Source organism: Coloeus monedula (genome assembly GCF_965178545.1).
Source record: "Coloeus monedula genome assembly, chromosome: 2".
NCBI classification, from domain to species: domain Eukaryota; kingdom Metazoa; phylum Chordata; class Aves; order Passeriformes; family Corvidae; genus Coloeus; species Coloeus monedula.
In genome coordinates, this window is record NC_138782.1 from 22,830,191 (window position 1) to 22,844,612 (window position 14,422).

Sequence of the window (14,422 nt, forward strand, 5' to 3'; positions counted from 1 at the left end):
GGTTTTACTGTACTTCAGTGTTAATCAAAATGGCTAATTAACTGAAACACCCCCAATATTGATGATATGACTGTAAATGTCACCTCTGAAATGCACAGGATGTTCTTAAAGCAGCACATTCCCGAGAACACGGGAGCCCCTGGAGCAGCTTTCCTTCAGCGCGGATTTGTTCCGGGGGAGCTCCCTATTGTGCTCAGCTCCAGAGCTGCGGCTCTGCCTCTCCCCCTCCACTGGCCACAATCAAAATTCTGTGGGAAAACTTGCAGAAGGCCAGCATAACTCATTGTTTCACTTGCATGGTAATTAACAACTCCAGCAGTGGCGAGGCGGCCGCCTCTTCCTCTTGGCTGAATGTTAAGCTTGACCTACTCTCCCCTCTCCCCTCAGTTCACAACTCCTCTCATCTTCCGAAATTATGTGAGAAATGATTTTTCATGCTATTTGCATGTTTTAGAGCATCCATCATTATCATATGCACTGACAGCTTTATACTTCAGCTGTGACAGAGCTTGAAAAATGCTAGTCCTATCAATCAACATATTGTAGGTTTCCAAAATGAGGTCTTCTCCAGCTGACATTTTCTTTTTCTTTTTCTTTTTCTTCTTTTTCTTTTTCTTTTATTCTATTCTCTTCAGCAACAATCTATGGCTTGCTTTTGCTTTTCATTTAATTGCACAATGTCTAAGATTTTAAAATACTGCATTAGAACGAAATGCTTCTGACCTGCTTCAGATTATTTGATTGAATTACTTTGCCATAAATCTTGACTATTTTCATCACAAATACTGACCTCAGAGTTATTTTAGTAACTATCCTATTTCCAGTGGGCTTAGCTTCGCCTGCCCACGTTATTTATGCACATTGATTTCACTCTCACCTCTCAGCCTCCCAGCCTCTCAGCCAGGTAACAAGATAGGGTTTCTCTAAATTTTGAAAATATTTGATTCCAGTTAATAATTCTAACTGGAAGTAATATTAAACTCAAGAAATCCACGTCCAATATGTCCTAAGGCTGCTTTTTCTTCCATTTTTTTGGGCTGTTTCTGAAGTCACTTTTTAAACATCTCTTTGCCAGTGAAGACACTAAGCATTAAAATTTTGAAGCAGGCAAAGATCTTTTTCAGTGCTTATGTCAATTATTCTCTCTTGTGTCCTCATCAGATAATAAGACAAACCACTGTACTGATGGCTAACATTATGGTTTGCTGGTCATATACTCAGCCTTGAGAAAACCCATAAAGAAGCAAAAAAATTAAAAAATCAATCCTGGTGGCGGAGTTGTAATGTTGGAAGTTAGTTGGTTCAATATTAGAATTCAATTATATTTAGCAAAATCCACACTGTGTGAAAAACAGGGAAAATGGAAATTTTATTTACAGAAATAATAAAAAGAATTAGTCTTAGTGTAAGAATAAATTGGGAAAGCTTCTCCATTAAGTTTTGATTGAGGACCATGCTAGTATGGTTTAAACCGCTGGTTTACGTCTGAAAATCTTCTTGATTAAAGATTCCTAATTGCTGTCACATTTGCCGAAGAACAGGGAAACTGGAAATGAAAATACACTGGAAAGCAAACCTACTAGTATTTAATGACTGGTTTTTTTTGATGCCACATCTGAAGCCATAGCCTGACTTCATTGAAATCAGCACAAGTTTGCCACTGATTTGGCCAAGACCAGCTCTTCACCCACTGAAATCATACAGCAGCTCTGGTTGCAGAGTTACCGCATCCAGAGCTGAGCACATAGAGGGAGAAAGAGATGACTTTGAGGTAAGTTTTGGGATAAAGAGCCTGTCCTCTCCAGTCCCACAGCTGTCAGGTTGCAGCCCAGCCTCAGCTGCTTTGTTTGTTGCAGAGTTTTCGAGGTGGCGATTTTAATTAGGGATTTAGCATGGACTTATAAAAACACTTTGTTGGCAGGCGAGATTAGCCTTGTTTGCTGATGTCATTGTGGAAATATGCAAAGGACTAAATCCTGAAGATTTTATTCAGGGCTCAGAAGGCTAAGAAACCCATGAAGTTTATGGTAGGAATAAGCTGTGCCACAGTCTCCATCCTGGGACAGGATAAGGATTGTGCAGCTAAAGCCTCTGGCCAAGAAAATCCTCCCACTCCCAAGTCCCCTTGGGCTGTCACCCTCTAACATGGAACAGGGTCAAGGACCAAATGAAACCACAATATTAGAGCATGTTTATTGTTCTCCAGTAGATTTTAAAATCAGAGGACAGAAAAGGTGACTAAGATGCAAGAGCAACAGAGCAATTTGTCTTCTGCCTGCAGTAGATGCAGGCTTCACAGAAGTACTGAACAATTGATTCAGTGTAATGCTGAATTTTAATCAAATGGGAGAATAAGCCAACTTTTAATCAAGATTTTCCATAATGGATTATTTTCTTAATTGAATGAGTTCAGGAGACAAACAAATACAGCCTAGTGCTCAATGGCATTCTTCAAATATTGGTAAGCTTTCAATCCCAAATCACAGTGAAAGGCTCTGGAATAAAAACCTCCACAGAACACAGCTGAAGGTTACATTCATCTTCTTAAAATAATCCAGTGTATGCAGGGAAGACCACTGCCAAATTAATTCATATTTCAACACAATTATGCCTACTAAAATGTACACTAAGGAGACCAGTCCTAAAGGTCAGTTGTAGATCTAAATATGAAGCTGGCTACCTTTCTTTTCAATACAAGAGATAGAGTGATTTGGAGAAATAATTTACAGAAATGTCAAAATTACTCTCAGCAAAGGTGGAAAAACTTTAAATCCAGAGTGAAAAAAAAAGAAAAGGAAAGAAACAGAGCCCCTGACTGTGTGTCACCCTGTGTTTGGTGAATAATTTTACAAAATACAGTAAAGTATTTTACTTTTAAAAGTTGAAAATATATTTGTAATGGTGAGTGATAAGCATAAGTAGCACAGTTGATTTTGGTTTGACACATCACTCTTAAGAGAGAAAAAAATGTATTTTCAGTGCAGGTGATAGTTTCTTAATGGAATTACCCCAAGGAATGATAAACGGTGAAAGAGAGTAGGAAAAATTAAAATAAAGTCCATGAATTCCTACTCTCTCCTGATAAAGCACAGAGTGATTCTGTGGTTTATCAAACCCCACAGAGGGGTTTTATGCAGCAGTCTTCGTGCTGATCTTGTTCAAATGTGTCTTTTATTCTAAAGGAGTATAAATTGCATAAAAGGTGTCTGTTTGGAAATTTCTCACAAAAGTGCCTCTGCTTTAGGGAGTGACCTGGTGTCACCTAGCAGGTTTCTTTAGGAGACTTGCCCAACAAAAACCAGGGAAATATATTTTGTTCTGCCAAGGGAATTGAAGCTAGTGTCCTCCCTTCTGCAAAATGTGCCTTGAGATCTTCAATAATCGCCGGTGCATTTCAGCCATCAGACCAAAGCTGATCCAGGGCAGTGGCTCCCAGAGTGGCTCCCAGGCTTGTTGGTTTAGTTTGGTGGTGAGAAGGACTTTTCCACTCAGCTGCAGAGCTCTTAAAGTCATACCTAAATTTTCTTTGAAGGTGTCTTATTTTATACATAAATTTCTTGACCTAAGTGTTTCCGACCTATGGAATGAGAATTTTTGCTGTTTGGAGAAAGCTCTGTAAAACATTAAAGAGAGAGTGATATTGGCATCTTGTCCTTTCTCCTTACTAAGAGCGTCACACTGTCTGCTGGGTATTTTATTTTAAAGCCTACAGCAGCTAATAACATACACTTTAAAATGCATTTTTCCTTTATCAGTAATTGAATCCTACTCCTGAGTTCCTGTGGAGTTGTTTCATTTTTATATGTAAAGAATGCTGAAAAACCCCTGTCAAACTCATGCTATTGACTATTAGTAAATATTAATATTTGATCAGCATTCTCTTTTCTGGTCTCTTCATTCTCCCAACAGCTACAACTGAAGCAGGGCTGTGTGAACAAGGCAAGAGTGCCAGATATTTGGGGCTTTTTCTGCTTGCTTCCTCCCATTCTCCAAGAATCTGCTCTCCAGCTGGACACCTGTCAGCAACATTTTACTGTCAATATATTATTGCTCTGATAAGTAACTAAAGATGTAGAGACTAATTGGGGATAAGAATCTACGGTTTAATCACTAAACGTTGGAACATTGATAGAGAAGAGGTGTATTGCTATTTTAATGGTGGGCAAGGCTAATTCTCAGGTACGCAGTAAGAGAAATGCCACCCAATCAAATAATCTTTCCTCTAGAACAGAACAGAAGTTCTTTGATGACAATCATTAATGTACTTGGTGGTATGAATCAAAGTCTGCCCTTAAACACACAGAGATTTTGCTGCTTAAATAGGGGCATGACTATATTCAGAAAACAATATTAATTAAATGAAAATTTCCAAAACGTGAAACCTCTGTCAATTCAAAAACTCAATTACCAATAGTCAAAATTTTGCTTGAAGACTTTTAAGAAACTTTGATTCAATAAAAGGTTTAGTTTGAAAGTCCCCTGATAACTGAAATCAAGATAAAACATTCCTACATAATTGCAAAGGGATGATTCAGTACTGATATAATTCCAGGCATTGAAATATGTATACTGTGAATTTTATTTACTAGCAGGTGGAAACTGCTGCCAAGCACTATAGCAAATGCCATTGTTTGAACTGAAAGGACAACTGCTCTGAGCTCTGGAGTTAAGATTAAACCATTTTAAGCATATTAAATAGTCATAGCTCACTAAAATACACTGAAAGAGTTACAAATTACAGCTCCAGAGTTCTGCAGACTCTAACCAGATTCACTCATACTTTAGTGGATGAACTGAGGACAAATGTGCAAGGATACAAAAAGAAAAAGGATAAAAAATACTGAACAGCTATTGCATCGTTTGGGGCAAAAAATACCAGATGTGTAGGAGGAACAGTCTAGTCCTTTATTGCAAAATGTCTATAGTTTAACATTCTACCTGTGGCATTAGCTATAAAAAGGATACTTTTAAACCCCTAAGTAAGTAGGATAATAGTATCCTAAATCTAATAAAATGTGACATCAGATATCAGAAAATATGATTTTCTGCCAACCAGGCTGGTAAGCTACTTTATGTGACACTTTTCAAAAAGAGAACATTCTTCCTGTGTCTCTTAACATTGTGTCTGAAGGGGTAAACTGCCAGTTAGGGGACATGTGTGACGATGAAGAGACCCTCTGTGCAGCTGACATGTTGTCCACTCATGTATGGCTGCATGTCACCTCATTTTTGCTGTTGTAGGACCTGGGGCAAGTATTTGATGCAATACTGGCTTTTTTCCTTCTCACTCAATATTTATTTAGTCTTGCTGTTTCCAAAGCTCTGTAAAACTGCTTTGATAGGGAGAGGTGGGTGGGTTTTTTTTCCTTTCCCTTTTCTCTCTTTTTTTTGGTGGTGTTTTTTTGTTTTTTGGGGTTTTTTTTGGGTTTTTTTGGTTTGGTTTTTTTTTTTGGGAGGGGGTTGTTTGTCTATTTAATGGGGTATTTTTTGGTTTTCTTTTGCCTAACACCTTTCTGAGGTGCTTCAGACTCATAAGGGATCCTGCAGGTGATGCTCAGTATCTCACAGGATTTGTAAGTGACTCTCACATGACAGGAAACTAAAGGATGTTGGTGTGGCTGGGAGACAAAAGAAGTGTGTGCTGTGTGCAGGGAAGATGTGCGCTCCAGGATGCAATTTTCCACCAGCAGGCATAGTTCCCCTTGCACAAAAAAAAAAAAGTCAGAGGATAAATAGTGTCCAGAGTGCCCTCCTTTCCCTCCTGCCTCCCATTCCCATGCTGGGATACTCAGAGAAGGGAAGGCAATCACGCTGTTTTTCACTCAGCCCATACCAACTTCCCCTGCTCATGGTGCCAGCAATCTGGTGCCCTCCTTCACATCTCCCGCTGGGTGAAGGGCCACTTCAGCACTTGGACACTACCAAGAGACCAACCTGGGGCTGAAATAAGCCAGAAAGGCTTAAATTGCTGATGTGGGGTTACATTAGATCCCTCTTCTGCCTCCTGGGTTCCACTAACAACAGGAACAAACACCACGTCTTGACATGCATACGTTTGTCTTCGTGAAACTTCATTATTGGTTTAGCTGAGGTGATTGCTGATCTGGAGCTATCATCCCACATTTCACATTCCCATGCCAGTCTGAACCCTGAAGTACAAGACTGGATGTGTAATCATAATACAAATTTTTTTTCTTCTTCCTGCTGAATTAATAGCAGAAGTGGTAATTGAACCTTTTGTTAGCTTTGGTTTACCCTACCATAATCATGCCAAAGTAAGACATAGAAAGGTCACTGTCATGCAACAGTTGAGGCTTTCTCATGTCACCTTTGGGTACACCATAAAACCATAAAACCCTGTTTCCCTTAAGGAAAGCTGAGCTAGGAAGGGAGGAAGGCAGGAAGGGAGGCTTGTGGCTTGCCTACACCAGAATGAAGATTGCCCAAAGTCACACAATCCTTGCAGGAAGAGTGTAGGCGTTTTGAGCTGGGTGCATAACAGGAAGACACACAAATATACTGTGTAAAAACCGTACACACAGTGCTGTCTGATCTGCAAACAGTGGCAAGAACAGTCAAGATTGTTCATTTTAAGAAGCTTTTGACAGTTGCTGTCAGGTTGGTAGTTGTACAGCCAGGATAGGAACGTCGTATGGGAAGAAACATAGAGATATGTGTGGAATTATTGTTCTCATTCAGGCATGACCATTTCACCTGCCCTCAGCCCATTAGGCCACCAGTTTTACAACTCCTAGACACTTACACAGCTCTGGATATGTTCTGTTATGTAAATGCAAAAGCTTTTTTTTTTTTGCCAAGTGAAATTGAGAAATGAGGAATTCCCTGCAGTGCATTATTTGTTAGAAGACATTGGAAAAAGAATTTGTAGGTAAAGATTCAGTCTGGTTTCATCAAGATAAGGGAGGGGAAATAGTGCCAGCACCTTATTTTAAAACATTTTACAGTATTTGAAGGATCAGTTATCCATCAAATATCTTTTATTTGTAAAAAAACCCTAGTATTTCTATGAGGTATAAAGATGATACTGTCATTCATCTCAAATGGCCCTATCTCCATTCTAGTCATATGGAATATTCTGCAAGTACTTGCAGTGAATTTTGAAACCTTAAATCACCTTATTACACGAAAGCTTTCATAATTGTAAGTCTACTGAAAGTTTCCTGTAGTAATAAATACTTCTCTCTTCATAATGAATGCTTTTTATACTTTGCATGCCTTAATATTTATCTTCCATTCACGTGCTTGACAGGCTTGGTTATTCAAATGAATGACATAGCATTATACAAAAATAACTGTTTTTGTCAAGGGCTGGAAACAATCTACTTATCTTTCTCAGCAGTTTGTAGAAAGAAATATAAAGTAAATACAGACTGTGAGCCCATGAGATATGGGGCAGAAGAAAAGGCAGAGATGGCTCTGCCCAGGCTCCACAAGAATTTTGAGCAGCACCAGGAACTTTGTGTCCAACTTCACGTGCTCTTTTTCCCCCCTGCACCAGAACCTCCCATTGCTGGGATCCTATTGCTCCCATTGCTTTTACTCAGGGCTCAGAAGCCCTGAGTAAAAGCATTTTTCTTTTTTTTCAGAGAATTATTGTCCCATCATAAAACACCTTTGCAACACCAAAGTGGCCTAAGGGGGTCACAGAGGTGACAGCACCCAGTTGACATGCTTTGAAGTTGTCATTTTTTAGCAGCAGAGAAGCCACATGTTAGCAGTGGTGATGCTCTGTGTGGGAGGATGGGTGGACGCCCTTGAAGGTCCAGTTACTGTAATACTGAGAGACAGAAATTGTTTACATGTTGGGGTATTATTTGCTTGAAAGATTTCTCAGAGGCAATGGTGTCATTTAGCCCAAAACCCAGCAGGACTTCCCAATCTTCATTTTCCCTATGCCTGGGTTGGATAAGTAGGCTTGTACCAAACTTGCTGGGAGCAGCAATTTCTGCAGGGAGGAAAGCATTCCACAGCCCCACACGTGCCCTGTGGTCAGCCAGCAGTGGCCTCTGGGGCAGTACAGAAGTGACAAAGAAGGTCTGTGCTTTGACTTTACAAGCTTCAGTTGTTTCCTGCCATCTCTATTAGAAATTAGCTGCTTTTTTTTTTTTTTTGTCATTTTATGAGCATTTTAATTATAGTTTCCCTATTTCACTTCTACTAAATATGAATGAAGCAGGTGAAGTGTAGCCCAGTTGGAGCATTATACTGTTTAGTGCTGGTTACTATCTTTAGCAGAGAAGCTGGAATTCATTCTCATCTCATTTGCTGAGCGCTCTATCATTAAAGTGTCATTGAGAACTGACACCACTTAATTTTAGCAGCTTTCAATTCTCGTTTGCAGCAAGAATAGCTTTAAATGGAGAGGAGTGCAAATTACAGAGAGAGGGATATTTTTACACCACACTCAGCATTTTATCAAACAAAGCAGCCTCACGGGGAATAGGGGACAATACATTATAAAACCAAACTCTCCTCTGATGCTGGTAAATGGGTATTTAATCTTCCTATTGCAGGCATCCACTCTGATGAGCCTGTAATGAATATACTGCCTGGGACATTATCTGAGCTGTTGTGTTTTCCTATTCCCCAAAATATCCTTTAGTTTTTATTTCGGGTGTGGTCAAAGAGCAAGCTGGGGAGCTCAGCTGCTCCCTGCAGACCACAGAGGAATCTGTACCTTTTTGCAGGCAAACCAGTTCAGGACATATTTTCTCTTCTCCTCTTCATTGCATAATTGCTTTTTCCTCCCCGTGCAGTTTGAACCCTTAAGGGGTTAAGAAAACCACTTACTTGGGATCGGTGGCAAATTTTAACCCATTCAGCTTGGCTACCCTGCCTAATTGGATGTAAAAATCCTCTTCTTGCCTTACCTCTTGAGATACTGCCTTGCTCTTGGAAATCTGGTACTGAATGGATGCTCTATTGCGTGTTTTCTCATCACTTATATATGTAAAAGTTCAAATTTCTAGCTCCAAAACTATATAATCTACCTGGAGTTAAGGCAAAATAGGCAGGTGTATCATGGTAATTAATTTTGATGCCAGAAATACTGGAGTTTATTTTATTTATTTTAAAAGGGGATAAAATAAATTCACCCCCCTTTTTTGGGATAAAATGTTAGAATACTTTTAGCTAAGGATAAGTGTGTATTTGAAGGCATATCTACAGTGTTATAAAACTTGACAATAATGCCCATAGTAATATCACCTTGAAAGTTTAGGTGTCTGCAGTTCTGTAGAAAGTCAGTACTCTGAAGCTGGAAGAAGGATTCGTGCAGAAATCAGGGTCCCCATCAGCCTACACTAACCTGTGTTGATGCCACTTGATTGAAATATGATTAATCTGGTTTTGCTTAAACTTCTTTTAACAAACACTGCTGATTTTATACAGACAATTTTTGCCCTGATGGTTTCACTGCAGGAAGTTTTAGGAGTAATTGTATGCTCAGGATGGCTTCATTTGGGGGGTGATGTGAGACCCTGTGAGGATTTTTGCCCTTCAGGCACTGATGTTTCCTTATGTTCATTTTAGCACAATTTTTGCCTCACAGTTTTTTCAGTTTGATGCTTATTATGGGGCTTTCCTCTTCTACATGGGCTCACATGATGGTTGTTCACAGCTATCAATCCCTCTGACAGGGGTACCAGTGTCATGTTGCACACCTCGGGGGGAAGGTGCTGGTGACACGTGCTGCTGTGCCACCACAGCCCCTTTCCCTCTTGGAGAGAAAGAGGGGAGGAGGAGGAAAGTGCCCACTGAGTGTCCCGTGACCCAGCTGGCGCCAGAGTGGGAAGGTGATGGGTGGATAAGCTGTGAGGGAGCGCGCAGATGAGTAATGAAGTGACAATTTAAAACAGGGAAGAATCTGAAGGGCCAGCCAGGGATTGACGTTGCAATTAATTCTCCTGGTCTGATGTTTCATTGTGTTGCTGCATTTTGACTTGATTACTTGATGGAGCACACTGGGGGTGAAATGATATTGTGGGGTGTGGAGAATCCAAGTTCAAAGGACGTTCCAATATCCACTGTTAATTTCTCATCTAACTAAGAGGAGAAAACAATTCTGCATCATGTCTTCCTATGAAGCCAAAGTAAAACCATGACTCAAACTTTTATGTTAATTTCCCCATTTTCAGAAATACTAATTTCATCCAACATCACTTTCCAAAGTGTTTTGGTTTTCTTTTTAAGGTATTTAAGCTATTTGCAGTAATTGCAACCTTTGGTATTTTGCTCTCAGTATAAGATATTTCTACCTGGAAAGTTTCATTGTCAGGCTTTTTGCTGGCATAATTTTGTGTCCCCCTGAGCTTGCATCTGACACTAGCTCGAATACCATTGCTGCATGTCTCTTCCTTAGTCCCTTTAGAGCTTCATGTACCTCATTGAAGTCCCTCATAAGATCCTCTTCTCCAAACAATACAGACCTACTTTTTCTAACCTTTCTGAATATATAAGACCCTTGAGTCTTTTTATCATTCTGGATGCCCTTAGCTTTTCCTCCTTCCATTTTTGTGGTACTTTATTCTGTAAGCAAAACTAAGACCATACATTTTACTGCAAATGCATGACCTCTTTTTTATTTTTTGTTTGTTTGTTTAGATAACTTTTGATATCTCTTTCAGTATTTTTATTCTTGGATTACTCTTTGTTTTTGTTCTTCATGATGCTGATTCTTTGAGCTCCACAGTGCATCCTCTGACTTGTATGGGCTTCTCCTACTTTGTACTGCTTTAACAGAAATCAAACTCTGGTCTCTGTATCACTGCAGTGACAATTTGACTCCTTATGTTTCTCACTGTCTTCTTAACACATCACATTTGAACTTTGTCCACACAAAAGACCTTTTCATTATGTTGCAATTTTACGTTATCTGCAATGGTAGGAACAAGTTGAAGAGGCTTGGTGTGGTGTGGGAGTCACCACTTTTTACCTCTTTGAGAAGTGTGTAAAGCCATAAAGTAACTGTAAAATGCTGGCACCCCTGAGAACTGGGAGTGGTCCTTGTGAACATTGCTGTGAGGTAGAAGGAAGCTGGCCTGGTACCACTGAGTTTGCTGTCAGTAGCAAAATCACCTAAACCTTGTACACTCAGCCTCTGTTCCTGCTGTGACAGCACAAAGCAGGATTGAAGAGACACTTGGCCATGGACAAAGTACAATTTCAGACATGTTTGAACAGCAGACAGAGTAATAACTTAGGCCATCAGAGCATATTTTATAGAAGAAAGGAATGCTGGCTTTTTGTTACAAAATGCTAGTAAAAATCAAGTGGTCCCTAAAACAAAAATGTGTCAGTGTGTTTGATGGATAAATGGGACTAAAAATGAAACTCAGCTCCAGTTTAAGACCTATGTCTGAATTTAAAAGAGTTCCTATCTACTACAAAAGTAATATTTTCCTCTTAAATGTTTGGAATACTGTTGTTAACACCAATTCCCCTGATTGCAAGAGCTGAGAAAGATCATACAATAAAAAAATGAAATGTCTGGACTTCTTCATTTTCAGTGTAGAAGAAAAGGGTCAAATGTCAATGAGAGTCAAGCTTGCAATATATTTTCCCCATCTGTCAGATCTTCAGTGGTACATGTTTTATTTAAAGTTTGATTTACTGTTTCCATTGTATATTGAGTCATTTTTTTGCACAGTGGCCTTACAGCATAAAACAGCAAAAGAAAGGGTTTTTAGGAGATACTCAAATTTGACAGTAATTACTGGTAATACGTTCATCAAGTGGAAGATTCCAATACTTTTCAAACATTTAAAACAACAGGTTTTCAAAGTAAGAGTTTTAAAGGAATAGACATGAAAGGTTACTTTCTTCAGTTCTTCAGAACAGAGCGAAGAAGACAATGGAAGTTTCTACCTCCCTTGTTATTTCTCTCAGGACTAAGAGCAAGAAATCAACTCCTTCATGATGCTTGATGTACTCAGTTCTGAGGAATCCTTATTTTTCTTTGCAACCCTAAATTAAAATTATTATTAGTCCATGTAAAGGTGCAGGATAGACTGCAAAAAAACCTGGGCAAACTTCTTTATATGGTGAGCAGAGACACAATCACCAGTGTCTGTCTTGTCCATTATTTAACAGGGCTTTTTCTGCTTTCAGAGGAGAGGAACAATCAACCTTTATGTCTGCTTAGACCATGGTTTCCCTCTCTGCTGATAATGTTAACAAGAGTTCCAATTATTGTCAATCATCATGGCATTTTTGCTAACATGAATACCAACAGCACTGACTCATTTCTCATATGGTCACCAGTTTTTGTCATTCTCGACCTGATCCAGGTTTGCATCAGCGGCCGACAAAAGAAATGTTCCACATACCATTACCAGGTTCTTCAATCATCCAATCTGCTCAGTCACTCTGAATTTATTGACCACTTCTTTTGGTATTGTTCCTATTTCCCCAGCAGTATTTCCTTCTTTTCCACAATAGAAGACTTGTGAAAAGAGAATATTTTAACCTGGTTTGCTGCTTTCATTACTTCAGTTGTGTGACAATGAAACTCACTGAATCAATTGACTTGTGATGCGGATATATCAGTGTGATGATTTAGACACATACTTCTTTTAAAGCAGTAATTTCTGCTGAGTTTTGCTCTGCAGTGGTCTTCAGGCACACGTGTTATTTATCCTGACTCTTCAGCAGTTGCTTTCTCAGTCATACCTCTATCTTCTGCATTTCGTCTTATCTCCCTACTCTCACCTTACAGGATATCCTACATCCTTAAATACACCACATGAAACACTCACCCTTTCAAAAGTATTTAATTTCCACAGAAAAAGCAGGATTGATGGGTCTATTCATCTGTAATGGAGGCAATGATAATAACCCAGGCCATCCTCTGTGTTTCCCTCCTGACCTAAAGACATGTGAGTTAATTTACAGTTCAGCACAATGTCTTCTGTCTTATGTCCTACTGTGGAAATTTCAAGTTGACTACTGGCTAGTATAAGCTGTGGCAGTAATACTGCAGAAACTACTGGTTCAGAAAGTATTTTCTCTTCTACATAGCTGGTTTGGTTGGGTGTTGAACAGCAAGTAATCCTGAATGGCCTTACAGTCGAAACCAGATGGGTTAGCAGTGTCCTACTTATCTCTCTACTCTCCACTTTCCAGTTTCTCTCTTTTTTTTTTTTCTTTTTTCATGCCCTACAAACAAGTATGAAATTGTTGCCTGAAAGTAGCAAAGTGGCACATTGTCTTTGGCCATTTGTCACTTGTCCTCCATGTCCTTTCCTTCTTTGCTCCTGCACTTTGCAATCTCTCCAGCACTACTAATGGTACCATGTAGCTGTTACTCAGATTTTCTCAGTTCTCAGTGCTCAAAGAGAAAAAAAAGAAGAAAATAGAGCATCAGAATTTCTCTCCACATTTTTAGAGTTTGACCGAGGGTATTATCCAATAGTGGATTGATGAAATTTATATCTGTTACTGGGCCTAACTGCATTTGAATTCTGGAGGACAGGTTTAAAAATTCTCATGTTTAGCATAGTTAAGACATGTAAATGTTGTTCACAAGAGTGTATGAACTACTTGTCAGTACAAGAGATTTAGGACCAAGTTCTATGCTTGCTCTGTCCACACGCTCTGTCCTCCCATTTCCAATCTGTTCATCTGTGCTTCTCCCTCACATGGTCCTTTCCATAGATTAGCTTGTGAAGCCCGAGCACCGACTTCAGACCAATTTGAGTTCATTTCAATGATACTTCATCTCTTAAAAAAATAATCTAAATGTGCCTCCCAAATCATGGACACAGAAAATTAAAAATTAAAAAGAAAATTAAAAAGTTAAAACCTCATGTAGCAGGAGAAGCGGGTTGTTAGGTTGTTGTGCATTATGTTGTTTGTTTGGTAATGTTTTGGTCCATGAGTCAGCCAAGATTATTGACCACTCTGCTTCACTTCACGCTGCCTTTAAATTAAAGCCATCATAATTACATAGATTGAAATAGTCTTTAATATGTGCAGCATCTCCATCCTCCCCTCAAGTATGAGTGATCAGCTGACAATCCTTCACATACTTCAATTTTCCCCCCTCATTTAATTTTGCCTCTGATGTTACTGTCTTTAAAACGGTATTTTACCTACCTGAGAAAACAAGAATTTCTTCTTCCCCTCTCCCATATTTCCATTCCTTATCTCATTGATTTTTTTTTGCTTTCATTTAGATCACCTTTATTTAATGAACCTTTAGCAGAAAAAAATTAAATAAGCAGAGGCTTAACACATGACTCATTCAAGTCTCTGCTTAACACAGGGATTTATTTTAATGACCTACATCAGTAATTGACACATCACTAATAAAAGATGTACAAACAGATACACAAGCACACACGAAGGCACAGGCACAGCAGAAGCTTTTTCCAAAAGCTCTAGACTCAGTTTTTAAAGATAC